This window comes from Quercus suber, unplaced genomic scaffold, assembly GCF_002906115.3.
Source record: "Quercus suber isolate HL8 unplaced genomic scaffold, Cork oak 2.0 scaffold_436, whole genome shotgun sequence".
Taxonomy (NCBI): domain Eukaryota; kingdom Viridiplantae; phylum Streptophyta; class Magnoliopsida; order Fagales; family Fagaceae; genus Quercus; species Quercus suber.
The window spans coordinates 239,748-256,763 of record NW_027069887.1 but is presented as its reverse complement, the minus strand read 5'-3'; positions in this window follow the sequence as shown (position 1 = coordinate 256,763).

Below are 17,016 nucleotides of genomic sequence, written 5' to 3'. Positions count from 1 at the left end.
ATTGCATATTTTGAAAATCTAACCATTGAATTACATGTCCTTTATGCTCTTAATACACATGTCAATTTTTATGTTAATCGGATATTATTTACTATATAATCTATAATCTTATATTTTATGTATAATTTTAAATTACAAAAACTTGCAATTTAAAAATTTATTGATGACATAGCTATTGATCTTTAATTTTCTTAAAATTTTGCAAATATGGAGGATATAAGAAGAAGATGTAATCCAATGGTGGATTTGTCAAAATTCACCTCCAATAAAAAGATATTAAGTGAGTTTGTAGCCTAAGGCTATGATCGATTTTGTAGCTAAATTTTGTCCTTAAAAAATAGATGTTACATTTTTTTAGAGGAATAGTTATTCCTCAATTAAGGAATAGCTATTACTAACAAATAATATTACTTGTAATAAAAATGCAACCAAATAATTAAATAGTTATTCTACATAAATAGGCATTCCATTATAGGATATATTACAACATACCAAACATATCCTAAGTCTAAGCATATAGGCAAAATATTTCATATTGAAAACAATAAGTCTAGATTCACAACAATTTTCACAAAATATTTCACATCTACTGAGGTAGCAAATTATGAACGAGACAAGATAAAAATAATGTCGATGGTGCTTCAAGATAAAAAATAATAAAAACTTATTAACTCAATTTTTTTTTAAATTTATGTTTGTCTATTGAAACTGCACAGTAAAAGCAGCATGTTCTAACGATAATGCTTCAATTTTTTTTAGAAAGAAAAAGTATTGTAATTTTAAGGTGATTTCTTATGTAATATCTTATTCCTTGCTCTCTTTTCCTTTTAAAGTTGTTTTGGTACTTAATTATGGATAAATGTTTCCCTTAAAAAAAAAAAAAAAAATTGTCATGGGTGAAGATCGCGACCTAAGGGGTCCACTTTAGATTCTCCTCTTTAATTTAACAAGTAAGGAGAATTCTTCTGGTTGCAAATCTCAAGTCTTTTTTTTTTTTTTTTTTTTTTTTTTGAGAATTCCCCAATCTGGGGATAATTTATTTAACAGGTCAAAATTCAAAACATTTGATGGAACATCCTCCATCCAAATACGTAAAGGAAAAGACATTCTAGCCTGCCTAACTAAAGCATGGGCTACACTATTTCCCTGCTGCCTTACATGAGAGATAGAATAAGTTTGAAACAAACTAGCTATAGACTTAAAATCTTTTACTAGGTGCCCCACAAAAGCATTGGAGCTATCTTCCTCTCTGATACTTCGCACCACCCCCTCAATGTCCCCATCAAAGCATACATTCTTGAACCCCAAATCATTGGCGAAGATGGCAGCTCTCCTGGCAGCCAGCATCTCAAGTACCTCCACTGACGAAGGCATCGCTATTTTCTCTGATAGGGCAGCTCTTAGCTCCCTCCTTTCATTTCAAACCACAACTCCCACCTCTGCCTCATTCGAATTACTAAAAATTGCACCATCGAAATTGATCTTGACTGAATTAGGTAGAGGAGGCATCCAGTGGTTTGGACTTGATTGGCGCTGACCTGATGGTCTTGACTTCATTTATTGGAACTTAGTGAGGAGTGACAAGGTGGATTTATAGACCTTATTGATCGGGGTGTTATCTTCATTTAACCAAAGCTTGTTACGACGTTGCCATATTGCCGATGCTACCAAATTTTTCTAGCTCACTAGTCTCCTTAAGTATGAAGCTGATCGACCAGATCACACATGGAATTCATCCTCGGGTTTTTCATCCTAGCTGCTACAAATGGGGCTTCCTGAATTGCTTGGATTCAGTCATAACTCCAGATTGCATGAACTTCATCTTCAATTTCCACCAAGCACTAGTCACAAAGTTTGTCATCAACAATCTTCCTTTTGTGTAATCCCACCTTAGTAGGAAGGGCACTAGAGCATGCTCGCCATAGGAAGACTTTTACCTTATTTGGTACTTTAAGATGCCAGATACCCTTCCAAAACCTCTTGACACCTTCATCCGTAGACCTTGATGGTGCACCTGTTGCCTCAGTTTCACACAATAATTGATAACCCAATCTGACAGAGTAAGACCCAGTTCTACATTTAGGCCATGCCACACAGTCTTCTTGGCTTGTGACACAAATTGGGATACCTTTGATTCATTGTGCCTCAAAAGGAAGGAACATGGCATCCATTAGTTGATCATTCCAGCCAGCCCCATTCGAATCCAGTAGCATACTCACCATCCAATCTGTAGTAACACTATTTGAGGGTGAAATCACCTTAGCAAGTTCCTCCCCAGGCAGCCACCTATCCCCAAAAATTTTTACTTGCTTACCAAAATGCTTTGCCAAGCATATGAGCCCGACGAAGGTTTAGCATCCAAGACCAAGCACTAGGAAAATACTTGGAGCTAAAAACTTGGTAAAACAAAGATGTGTGATCTGTTAGCAACCTCCAAACTTGTTTTGCCAACATCGCCTCATTGAATTTCTCCAAATCCTTGAATCCCGTTCCTCCTAAAGTTTTCGGTTTACACAATGACTCCTAATCCTTCCAATGAATTTTTTGTTGGTCTCCCTGTTGCTCCTGCCAAAATTTTCCAATCAATCTCGTAATATCTTGTATGAGTCCCTTTGGTAGCTTGAAACAACTCATTGAAAATGTGGGGATTGCTTGAACTACCATCTTAAGCAAGACTTCCTTACCCGCTTGAGATAGAAGCCTCTCTTTCCACCCTTAAAGCTTATTCCACACCCTTTCTCTAATGTAATTGAGACTTTCTTTCTTATTTCAACCCACCATTGCCGGTAATCCTAGATACTTCTCATACTTCCTAACCTCATTCACTCCCAAGAACTCCACCAACTCTACCCTTCGTTCCTCAGTAGTAGCCTTACTAAAAAACGCCGTGGTTTTGTCTCTATTCAACTTTTGCCCTAAAGCTTGCTCATACAGCTGTAATAACTAAAGAATTGCTTCCAAATCACCCCTTGATGCACGGTAGAACAGTAAGGTATCGTCGACAAAGAACATGTGGCTGATTCTAGGACCATTTCTACACAAAGAGAATCCTCTAATCACCTTAGATCTGGCTGCATGTTGTAGTTGCTGGTTTAGAGCTTCTGAACATATCAAAAATAAATATGGGGAAAGCGGATCACCCTACCTAATCCCCCTTGTTGGCCGAATATCCCCTCTTGGAACACCATTTACCAAAACTTGATAGGAAGCTGACCCCACACAAGCCATGATCAAATCCACCCACTAATTAGAAAATCCCATCTTCCTCATGGTTAAATCTAAAAATCATCATTCAACCCTATCATACGCCTTGCTCATATCAAGGTTGAGAGCCATAAACCCCCCCCCCCTTTTGACTTATGGTTTTTCATATGATGTAGAGTCTCAAAAGCTACAAGGATGTTATCCGAGATTGCCTTATCAAATTGGAAGGCACTCTGTGATTCTGAAATAATAAGAGGTAGTAAACCCCTCATCCTGTCGACAACAACCTTTGAAACAAGTTTATAAAAAATGTTACATAGAGAAATAGGACAAAATTCAAATACTTTGGTAGGGCTTTTTACCTTGGGGATAAGAGTGATGAATGTGCTATTAAGAGAAGTAGGAATGACTCCCATGGATAGGTAACTCAGCACCGCCTCAATCACATCGTCTCCAACTACATGCCAATACCGTTGAAAGAATAAAAGAGGTAACTCATCCAGCCTTGGCGCTTTCAAAGGTTCCATTTGCTTCAAAGCCACTACCACTTCTTCCCTTGTGAAATCAGCCAAGAGCTTGGCATTCAACTCATCTGTAATGGTACATGGAATGTGGGCAACAACCTCATCTATCATGGACAGATTTGATGAAGTAAAGAGCTACTGGTAGTATTCAACCAATATATTTAAGACGCCCTCTTCATCACTACATAACTCTCCATTTGAATCTTTCAAAGTATCAATCCGGTTCCTCCTAAATCTGTGAGATGCTCGGCTATCGAAGTACCTTGTATTGTTGTCACCTTCTTGCAGCCACAAGGATCACGATCTTTGCTTCCACATTTGTTCCTCCCTCACCAAGAGTTTGGAAATTTCTTTTTTCAACCTCAAAACCTAAGCATAGCTGCCTCCCCTTGTTGCTTCAGCTTTGGTCAACCCCAACAATTCCTTCTTTTCCTTCAATTTTTGGGTTACATTACCAAAGGAAACCTTACTCCACCATTTCAGATTTCTATGACACCGATCAACTTTCATTTCTAATCCGTTTATAGCACTTCCCTGAGAATCATAAGCCCATGCATCTTCTACCACTTCTCTACATCCCTCATCCTCCATCCACATTTGTTCAAACCTCTAAGGTTTATTAATCCTCTTAAGTATGCCCACTAAATAAATCATAAGAGGCTTATGGTCGGAGGAACCACTCTCTAAAAGGACCACCTTGGATGCCGGAAACATATCCATCCATTCCACCGTACCCACTACACTATCCAACCTTTCCCACACCATGTGCCCTTCCCCATGGCCATTACACCACGTAAACTTATTATTGTTAAATCCAAGATCTTGAAATCCACATTAATTGAGTACATCTCTGAAATCCTCCATTTGCTTATTCGGCCTCAACCTCCCTCCTAACTTCTCATGTGCCCTGGTAATTTCATTAAAATCTCCAGTACATAACCAAGGCAATGAGTATTTCGATTTTAAACTCCTTAGAGTAGCCTAAGAGATGTGGTGGTTTCTTGTGTCAGGTTTGCCATAAAACCCTATGAACGTCCATTCATCCTCCTTGCCCTTATTTATAATAGCATCTATATGATTTGGGGAGTAGATATCAACTGAAAAATCTACATCCTTTTTTCACATGATACCAACCCGCCACCTCTTCCCTCTCTTAAGAAATCCAGCAAGCCTTCAAATTTGAGCTTGTCTTTAATGAAAAGCAGCCTAGCTTTATCAAGCCATGTCTCGACTAAAAACACGACTGAGGGACCTTGAGCTTGAATAATGTCACCAAGCTCTTGCTCTGTTTGGGGGTTTCCAAGCCCCTGACAGCTCCAGCATATAAGATTCATTGTTATTGGCAGGGCTGCTTAGCAGCCTCCACCATTAATGAAAGTGTAATTTGATCATAGCCAGAAACCGCTCTTTTCTTGCTTGGTAACCCACTACAATCCTCTCCACAAAGTCTCTTCGCCTTAGTCGAACCCAACAAAATCATATTCTCATCTATACTAGCCCAACCTTGCTTCTTTCTTCTTTATCTCATCTCAATAGTGGCTGTGTTATTGGTTTGTCTAGAGCATTAGTGATATCACCCAAAATATTTTAAGTGATTAGGACACTTACCAGATCAGCTTCATTTACACATGGCTACTTACTCAAATTCTGACTCAGCAAACTCCCAAAATGATCCTCATAAGGAAACAGCGCCTCAACATGCATGCTCTGATTAGAAACCAGCTGTGTTACATGATCAGTGCTAGCATCTTCCTTCAAATTTGAATCCTTATCAAATCGCGATCCTGAGATATTACCCTTTTCAAACTTATTTAATTCCATATCAATTTCCATAATTCTCTCCTTAAACCCCTCACTAGTCTCACGATTTTTTTATACTCTCCCACTCGTGATTCTTTCCTCAATTTTAGGATCCGATCCCCTGACATTACTCCCCTCCGAAAAATCCTCACCTCCCTTTGCTTCTGGCAACACCACCACCTGTGAATTATGTGAACCCAAAACCACCACAGGGATCGGACTTTGATCTTTGCTGTTCACCTGCTTCCTCTCCTTTTTCCTTGCCTCATAATAACCTGGAACTTTGATAACCGGACTACTTCCCTTAACAAATGAAGGAGCATGGATCCAAGTCCCGTACGCTTGCTCTTCCTTCTTCAACTGACCTTCACTATCGAGCCATAGCTTGCAATCTCTGTCCACATGACTCAAACACCCACACGAGTAACATAGGTTAGGTAATCTTTCATATTTAAAAGAAACCCACCCTTGTTCTCCCATAGACAAAGAGAAACGTCGCCCATGACAAAGAGGTTTATTGATATCAATGAGAACCCTAAGCCTCATAAAACTCCCTCCATCCATTTGAGTAACATCATCCACGCTACATACCGAGCCCACCACATCACAAAGATCTTCAGCAACCTTTCAGTTTAGGAATCTCACTGGGATGTCATGGACTTGAACCCAGACTAGAATCTTATTAAAACTTAATGCCCTAATCGGAACTCCTCTGTTATACCACTACATCACCACCAAGTGTTTATCGAAACTCCATGGTGCATTGTTTATAATTTTCTCTGCTTCCTCCTTATTGTCAAACACAAACAATAGAACATGATCTCCCGCTCTTTGTAACTCAAACCCCCTCACAGATCACCACAAAGGGCTAAAGGTTTTTGTTACTACCTCCACACTCAGAGCCCTCTTTGTTAGGAATTTCCCAGCCAGGATGTATTCAGTTGTTGAAATCTCATCAGGTAGCTCTAAGTTTTTTTCCTCTCTATCATTCAACGATACCTTCTACCAATGCTCAACCAAACTATCCATCTCAGGATCACTCCACTTCTAGTGTTCCTCCAATACCTTAGAGAAAGTAAAAAGAAAAAGATAGTCTTCCAAGATCCTCCAAGCAAAACAAGTTTACTTGAGGTACAAAATAATCCTCACACTAGGAACGACAATTCTATAGCCTAAGGAAAGTTTCCTTGGGTACCAAAGAGAACTTTCTTAGTAACAGAGAAACTACAAGAATATCAAGATTTTAAACTGTATGTAATCTCAAGTCCATTGTTGATAGTGATTCCCCTTAACCTAAGAGACTTATAATGCAATTGCTACTTAATATAATTTACTAGAAAAATTAAGAAAATATCATAAATAAACTTAATTAATTATTAATGACAATAAATAAATTACAGCATTTTGGTCCTACGCACATTGTAAGAAAAGAAAAATTCACAGTTTTTTTTTCTAGTAATATTCTAAAAGAAATTATATGGACAATTCTTAATGTATCTCATAAACTAAGCTTGAGTGTTAAATTATTAGGTGCAAAAGAGCACCCAATTGGCCTCCTAGAGTTCAATGGCAAATATATAACAAGTTCAACTACTTTATCATATATATTAGGCATATGATTACACCTGAATTCAATCCGAACGCAATTTCATGAGAATTACAATACTGTTAACAGCGGGTTAATTCCATATCAGAAAATAAGTATGAGTTAAAGAGGTTTAAATTATGTGCTTTGTATCTAAGAATTAGACTCTTTTAGATATATATCACTGTCAATTTCTTTAAGATCTTCTCCCCTCTCCTTCTGTGTGTGTTAAATACTTAGTATTCTATAAAATAAAATAAAATAAAATAAAAAAACTGTTGTGAACCTAAAAAATAAAAAAAGAACTTAGTCGATTCTATGTGATTAGTCTCCTGAACTTGAGAGGGAGAATAGAACTTTTGGGTTAATTTTCTAATTTTTCTCATTAATACATTTAACGTACATAAATAGCCAAGCTTGAGGTAAACTCATCAACAAATCCTAAAATATAGGAGCTAATCTTATCCTAAAACATAGTGATTAATTTGAATACAAGCAAATAACAATACTGATCTATTAGAGCATTAGTAATTGGGATGGTATAAAAGTTGCATTTTACCATCTAAAATCCTACTTTATCTATTATACCAACACATTTTACAATACATCCTACATCCCAGTTTCTATTTTTACATACAACCGATTAAAATAATATAACTATACAATAAAATAATATTAAATAAAAATAATGTTTCTCTTTTATCTCTTTCTTCTGCTATCAGTCAAAACCACCAGCAAACTACCACCATACACCACCATAATTGACCAAGCAAACCACCATAAAAAACCATATTCAATAGTAAATTCAGAAACAACCCAACAAACCCATACCAAACACCACCACAAAGTAAACTTTCTTGCACCAAACCCACCAAACTAGCACCACAGCACCACTAGCAGACCCACCACCAAACACAATAAATAAAACAACCATTTATCCACCCATCTAAAGCCTCCACCCACAGCCGATCTGAAGCCACCAAAGCCGTCACCCATGGCCCCACGACCATACCACACCCACCAGTATTTCACAACCCGAAATCCAAGATAGACAAGTTGATCTACAACCAACCAACCACCCAAGGCTGATCTGGCCAAACACCGATCCAAACAACCACCAACCCAATCTTCAAGCTGCCGCCACTGCTACTGTTGCCATCCCCTGCTTCTACCATCGCCATCTCTATTCATCTTAAACCTATCTATTCTCACCAACTCTTCCTCATCATCATCATCATCTTCACCGAAACCCATTACCAAACAAACCCAGCAAACATCGAATCCCACCATCAAACCCATCGAAACAAATCCCCCAACCCATCGAAAAAAATCACAACCACCAAACCTAAATCCAACCACCCAAATGCCAACCCAAATACCACCTAAATCCCACCCAAACGCCAACCAAATTCGACCCAAACGCCGACCCAAACCCACTAAACAACAACCACAACTATCTATTTCTATTACAGTAAGCAATCTATGATTTACAAGGGAGATGAGCTAAGAAAGAAGATAGATTCAAAGACTGAAAGGGGCTGAGGGAGAAGAGAGAAGGGAGAGAGAATGCAGAACACACACGCAGAGAGAGAGAGAGAGAGAGAGAGAGAGAGAGAGAGAGAGGATAAAATATATTATTATTGGTTTGCAATCTGATGAACAGTAGGTTGTAAATATAGACACCTACTGTTCACAGATGCTTAAGAATTTGGAATTCCCATACCTAGATGTAACTGTATTTTGGGTCTTAGTTGCTAAAATAGCAACTGGGGGGTTTTTACACCCCCCCATTGCTAGTGCTCTTACTACCTTATTCAAATAAAGATCTATCACTAAGTCTAAATTTAAATTCTTCTAATTAAAATAATAATTTATCCAGCACATTATCTTAGGTCATAACAAATACGGAGTACCAAAACTTGGATAATGCCATTGAAAATAATATCAAAGTTACATTAAAGTACTAAACACAGATCAAGATATTTGTGATTTAGTGTTATTACACAATCTTTGTCATGAGAAAACATAAGTTTAAATGAACCCCTTTCTTCACTTGTTACATGAAAGAAAAAAGTGACTGTGAAATAAATTTTGATTATATTTTTATTGCACAATCTAACCAATGAGGAATCTACTAGAGGTTTCTCTCTTTGTAAGAATGGTCCTCGTCTTACTCTTTTTCTTTTCTTTTCTTTTTTTGGTTGATGATAGCTATTGTTTTGTCGTGCAAACTTGGAAGAATTGAAGATTATTCAGGGGATGTCTTTGTACAAAAAAGCTTCAAGTCAACAAATTATCAAGAGAAGAACACACTATTCTTTAGTAAGTGTGTCCCAGATGGGAGGAAGGAGGAAATAAAAAATCTATTAGGCGTTTCGGAAATCAAAGAATATGAAAAATATTTGGGGATCCCTACATTAGTGGGGAGAAACAAAAAGGCAAGCCTTAACTATATTAAGGAGCGAGTTTGGAATAACTTACAGGATTGGAAGGAAAAGTTATTGTTCCAAGCAGGTAGAGAAATCTTACTTAAGGCTGAGGTACAAGCTATTCCAACCTTTGTGATAAGTTGTTTCAAACTTTCCCTTGGCCTTTGTCACAATAATACATCATGAATTCAAATCCTAAAGTTCAACCAAAAGAATAATGAACTCATGTAGTGCAATATTGATCCAATTGCTTGGTTATACCTCTAAAGGAAATTTACCCTAATGGGATGTCGGGCCAGCTCTAGGCCTATGGTCCCATAAGTATTGTAGGATAATAATTGATATTTTTTATTAGAAAAATTGGAATGTACCTTGACCTCCGAAAATTCTCCAAAATATTGCATCAATAAAAATCCAATCCAATTGAAACTTCAAACTGCCCAAAAAAAAAAAAAAAAAAAAAAACCCATTGAGTATGTCAAATCATCAATGTCAATCAATTTACCCTAATAGCTTGAGGTTTTAACTTTTGTAAACCAATATTTCACACAATAAATTGCCAAATTATTCACAACAATAAATTGTCCAAATTATTCACAATCTCTCTCTCTCTCTCTCTCTCTCTCTCTCTCTCTCTCAACACCATAATCAAAATTGAAAATTTGTTTCAACTTTCTTTATCCATGCATCACTTTATCTAAGGTAAAGTATACATAATTTTTTAATAAAGAAATAATAAACTTCATTTCCTTTTTGTTAAATTTTATACTTGAACTATGATAGTTGATTATCTGTATGAAATTAATCTTGGTTTGGTTAGTATTCATTCATTGACTTATGTTTTAAGTGAAGTGAAGTTGTATTGGTAGATTGGGGCTTTTGGGTGATTCTATTATAAAGTGCAGTTGCAATAATGCCTTTAATGAATTAGATTATATTATTCTAAGCTTTAAAGTTTTGTTCTTATCATGTTATAAATTTTTTTATAAATAGTGTTTTTTAAATAAATATTTTGTTATTATATATATCTACCAAAAAATATCACTCTGGATATGAACAAGCAATTAATCAAAAAAGTTAGGTAGATCATGAAATAATACTACAGAAAAATGACAATTCTTTATTACTTAAAAAAGACTAAAGGCTAGATTTTTTTTTTCCAAATATGTATATCGCTAACAGAATTCTATTGACAATACTTTACATATGTTTATTCATAAATAAGTTTTTTTTTTTAAATTAATATTGATAAAATTATTCTTGAAATTAATCGATCATGTCCCAAAAAAAATTAATTGGATAAACTATTATCAATTGAAAAAGAATTGTTAGCAAAAATTCTAAATACAAAAACTTGAACAATAAATTTGCAACTCAAAAAGCAAGAGTGGTTTTTAAATAAATAAAAAAATTATAATATAGAAGTTGAATAAATATTATTTAAATGATATTTTATTTAAAAAAATTCCTTATTTAAATCTGAAATTGTATCAAGTCGACTCTAATGCATAATGGGATCGGATGTCAAGCAATTATAATCTTCTTAAATATGAAAACAACATAAAAGTTTAATTGTGCTTAAAAAGTGAGATTTTAAAAAATTGTGCATAAGCTAAACAAGTTTGAGTGAGTTTGATAAACCAGTGCAAACCTACCAAAAGGGGTACAACAGCACCAATTTGGTATCTTTTTCCATTCTAATGTGCTTGATTTGGAAAATAAGCAATTAGAAAGAATGTCTATATTTGTTGAGGACATAAGCTAGCTTGTTGATGTTTCCTTTTAAATTATTTAAAAATAAATAAATAAAAGGTAGCCTGTTGATTTCCATTCGAATTCTGCTCTCTCCTGTTGGAGGACGTCAAGACTTCAGATTTGTTGTTGAATTTGCTTTCAAAAAAAAAAAAAAAAAGATTTGTTGTTTAATTTCTGGGCATGCTCTCATGTGTATGGAGTATGGAGTATGGACATTCTAATTGCTTAGCCCACGCCCATTGCTGCGTGGGCTCATGATTGGGCTGATTCATGTTCTTTTGTAGAATCTGATACCCATCCATAATCTCTACACTGAAGTTTTTGTGGAGGAGATGGGTGATGGACTGATGGGTTTAGAATATATATCCTTCCCTTATTCAACCAAAAAAAAAACCTATACGAACTAAGCTATTTCAATTTAGTTCATCTTCTATGCCTTCACACTAGAAAATTCCAAGCTTACAACATCTCTCTCCAGGTTTGTAAAAATATCATAAGTCACCTCCAATTTTTATAAACAACACTTCAGACCTTGAGATTTATATATTAAAATAAATAAATAAACTCCTATGATCATTTTGTTCATTATAAATTAAGTCAAAATAAATATTTTCCAAGTTTGATTCTCATACAAAATAATTTTAAAATAATGCTTACTAACCAAATAAATTGTATGATAAGCAAAATTAAAAATTAAAAATAATAACTCCAAGCATCTGTCTTTTTCAAATATACAAGGAGATTTTGATATTTTTCTAAATCGCAAAGAAGATTTGTATAATTTTTTAAACTTAACATAGGGCTACTCTGACCACATCCATAGCATTGGGATCAATTATATAGCATTGGTTGCATTGCCTTGCTAGCTACATTAATTTACACGGTATACACTCATGGAAATTGGAATCGATATCTCTTCAAAAAATGTAGTATAACAAATAAATGACCAAAGGCCTTGTAGATTTGTAGTCCAACAAATACCTTTTAATATTTCTAATGAAAATATTCATAATTTAAATCTCACTTCGCTATTTTAATTATCGAACTAAAAGAACAAAACAAAAGAATATGATCGCTCTCCGTGCTTCCCATGTGCCATTATTGATAGCATCACATTTTTTCTTTGGCTCCCTATACAAACAAACTAAAAGAGATTAAATTTTATAAGGATGAGATGTAAAACTCATGTTTTACACCATCTAATAAGTGATTGTCACATCAGCATTTTACTTAAAATTCAATATATCCTACTACACCTAATAACATCTCGATAGATTCCTAATTTGGTTGGATTTATATATGCGTATTAGAATTGATTGAGTGTGATTGTGTTTATTTTTAAATATGTGATAAGATGATGTGACATGCTGGGATTAGAGGAGTAAAACATGAGTTTTACACCACATTCTTATAGAATTTAATCTCAAACTAAAAACAATTAGACAAGCATTCTGTGGATGTACAATATCCACGTACATGATCACAGCCAAGCCAACCCAACACTATCATCACTGGCTCAGATTTCATTTTTATCAGAGACTTGCATTCAGGGCCGTGAATTTCATGGAGGAAATCTGATTCTGAGCCATGAAGACCCAGCGTCCATTAAATTTAAATGTTACTGTATAGAGACACCACACGCGACAAAAAAAAAACCAATTAATAAGACTCGTGTCTTCGTATGCACAGAGGAATTTGTGGATCGATGTAGATCAAACATGGAGTAATGTACACGTATGTGCGTTGGATTAACGTTTTCATGAGTCTTGACCAGGAAGTCTGTCTCGTGATAAATTCACATTTTTCGTCGTACATGTGTTGACGTATATATGCTAGTAACTTTTTTTTTATCTAAGATAGAATTCTATTGACCCTACCCGGACCTTATACCTTAAAAGTACACTATACTTGTGAAGTGATTACAGCGCAATGAGAGGCGCGATGATCATATACACTAGTAACCGGTTATGATCATAAAGGTATAACCAATTTAGCAAAAAGGATAAAGGAATATCCTTATGGTGCAAACATGGTATATTAGTGAAACAAGTAATGATACAATCATAAATTGTTGATATGGCCAGTTTTTCATCTAGGCCTATAATTAATCAATAATCATTCACCACATTAGCAGTTTGTAAAAAATTTAAAAAAAAAGTTTGTATCTCAAACATTACTCTTAGTAAAAAAAAAATTGGCTAGATCGTTTAAAACTCAACCCAAAAGTAGAACAACATTGAGAGAGACATTCTCAAACTTGCCAAAAAGAGATTGTAATAATAAAGTGAACAAGATGTCACTACGGTATTGATCCAAGTGATAGGTCACTCGTGACAAAGATGCCAATTGAAAAGTTTCTTCCTCTACTCTATAATAAAACTTAACTGGGGGTTTTTTTGCTACTCTCCCTCAAAAATAACAGAAGGATACAAAGTTTCTTTGTTGGGATTTGTCAATGGATGGGTTCGTAGTTTAGATTCGATGATATCTCCTGATAGGTCCCCAACGTTCAGCAAGCCAATCCAATCATCTCATTTGGGACAACGCTTATCCAAGTGGACTTTACAACCTGCTTCAATTGCATGCAAGATGATCCAAAGCTCTCCCCATCAATAACATTTACCATGTGAGCAAGGTGTTCTAAATGGGAGGGTAATATAATGAACCCAAACATGTACTATATATATATAGGGGTGTAGGTGTAATTCTTCTAATCACACAGTTACAAGATTAGTTAGCTTGGTAGTAGTAAGATTGCACTAGTGTAGCCAAGTTTTTTTTTTTTTTTTTTTTTTTTGAGAAGTGTAGTCAAGTTGGTCACAAGTTGTTATGTTGTGGGATATTTTGACCAATAAGTTTTGCAAGCAATTTTTATAAATACTTGTAATTTAAAGCATTTCATCGTTGAAGAAATAAGATGATCATTGAAGAGAGAGGAGAGAGAGAGAGAAAGATCGGTAAGAGCAAAAGAGGGCGACCGATCACATCAGAGTGAGCAAAGCAGTATCACGGATTCACAACATTACAAAACTTCCAGCCTCTCAAGGATATCCTTTCACAAATTGACTCACGGACGGACATATAGACCAACTTCCAGACCCATCACCATGTCCATGCATGCCTCTCTCTCCCCCCACCTTGCTTCAGTACTGTACACACTTTCTACCTGTATAATCCTTTTCTTTCTTTCTTTCTTTTCCTTCTTCTTCTAACCCCACCATTGCACATGCTTGCATAGCTGTACAGCTCCCCAAACACAACAGCTTCACCACTCTCCACTCTCTGTATGTTTGCATATATAATACTCTCTTTTTTATTAGCAAAGCAGATGGTATTTTGCCTTTTGTTAGCTCACTGTTTTTCGTCCTAGACTATTTTATCTTTTTTCAGATCTTACTATGTCCGAACAAATTTGATCAAGACGTAATGTTTGGACTAAATCATAAGAGAGAGAATTGTTTTCTAGCAACAAATGTCAGAACAAAAATATGAAAGGGAGTGAAAATAATAGAGTCAAAGATTTCAAGGATTTGCATGTACTAGCTTCTGTAATTTCCATGGTGAAGTTTCTTTGTTATTGCACATAATAATAATTAACGCATAGTAGTTCCTGTAACCCCACCTCCATCAACGCGTTTATAAAGCGGATTTTGTCCGTCCAAACGTTCAGTCTCCTTTCATGTGGGACCTATATCGCTTTAGAAATGGTCAAGCATGGAACCTCAAGTTACATCTTTTTCCATGCCTTTTTTCGCTTCAACTCTAATAATTAATGCAATTAAGGTAAATTTTGACCTTCTTCAACCATTCCAACTAAAATTGTTGGAGGGATGCTCAGAATTTTACTATATTATAGTTCAACTGACACCATCTTATATATATATATATATATTAATAGGTAAAATTTAGAGAAAATTCAATTAGATTTTACAATTGAAGTCGAATTTTGCATCATATATTCTAAATTATTTATTTTTAGAGATTTTTATTTCTTAATTTTGGAGCCAATTATGGGACCACATTATAAATATTTATCCAAGTGAGTTATTGAATATAAAAACCAAAAAGTATAGAATTAATGAACTATAAAAAAAAAATAAGAAAAAAAAGTACTTCACAATATCGAAAATTAAGAATTCATAAAAAAAAAATTAAAAATACAGACAATTTACATTTTCTACCTAATAATATTCTTACTTAATTTTCTAAAGAGTTAACAAAATATAAAAATAACTATATATCAATAGTATTTAAATTATATATATAAGAATTATATTATGCATTTTAATGTATATCTTTTAAATATATTCATGCATATATATGCATGAGGTTACAAACTAGTATTTTTAATAGAAATGTTCATGATTCAAATTCATCTTCTCTCTTTGTAACTACTCAATTTATCAAAAAAAATCAAAATCGTTGGAGGAACCAAGGGATACCTTAATAACACCTCTTATGATGCTTAGGCATTTGGCTTCAAACCCCCACTAGTCCTTCTCCAGTTCTCTCCCTAGTTAGTTAGCAAGTACCAAAATTTGTCTCCACAATGAAATTGTGAAGTGATTTTTTGAGTCTTTAGAAACAATGAGCCAAATGAGTTTTCAAAGTAGGTCCCACCCCATTTTGTTTTAATTAAGGGAAGGAAAGATGCATGTATTGTACTAAAAAAATCTAAATCAAATCCCTTTAAAAAAAAATCTAAATCAAATCAAACATCCATTAAACAATTTTATTCTTTTCTTATTATTTTAACTATCAATAATTAAACCATAGATCAATTTCATTTGCACGTAGCATTTACCAGTTGAGAATATCAACAAAATAATATATATATATATATATTGGTGATTTGATAATTACAATAATAAGTGTTCGTTTGAAATCCGCTTTTTTTGCTGAAACTGAAAATTTTTTCCTGAAAGTACTATAGATAAAAGTAAAAGTAGTACAAATAGTACAGTAAAGTCATGAATAGTAATAAAAAGTGCAATGTGACTCATAAATAGTAGTAAAATTAAACTAAATAGTCAAATTAGTTAACAAAAATAATCATTGCCAAACGACACTTAAAAGAGATAATTTGAATCCAATCTTCCTTATAAAGGACCTATAATGCTGGTGAAATATGAGGCTATATGTATGACAGGTAGACTGTTGAAGTACAATCCTAAGAGTAAATGATGGAGTTAGATTCAGGTTCGGCAAACTTTTATTAATATATGTTATTTTGCATAATTAAAATTTCTAAGATTTTAATTTCCAAAAAATATGGATTCCCCACAAAATATATATATATATATATATGAAAACAGATCAAATCGTACTGCACCACACAATGAGCGATCTATTAAGGTGAGGTACAGTGAAGGTTTTGGGCAAATCTCACTATGCATTGTGGTGTTAAATATGGCCTAAATCTACATTGAGCTACATTATGAACACCTACTTGTTATTATCATCAATTTATCTATAATATATATATATAACCGAAAGCAATTGTCTTTTAGTTGACTTTATAATATTTTGCCACATAAGTTTTTGAAACCTCACAATTTTACATGTTATTATTTAATATATATAAATTTTAATTAAATTTAGATTCTATACCATATTTAACCATCCATTAGAAATTGTCACATTGCATTTTTAAAATTTTAAAATAAACAATTCCATATAAATACAATCATGATAAATTAATATTAATTTTTTTTTTTGA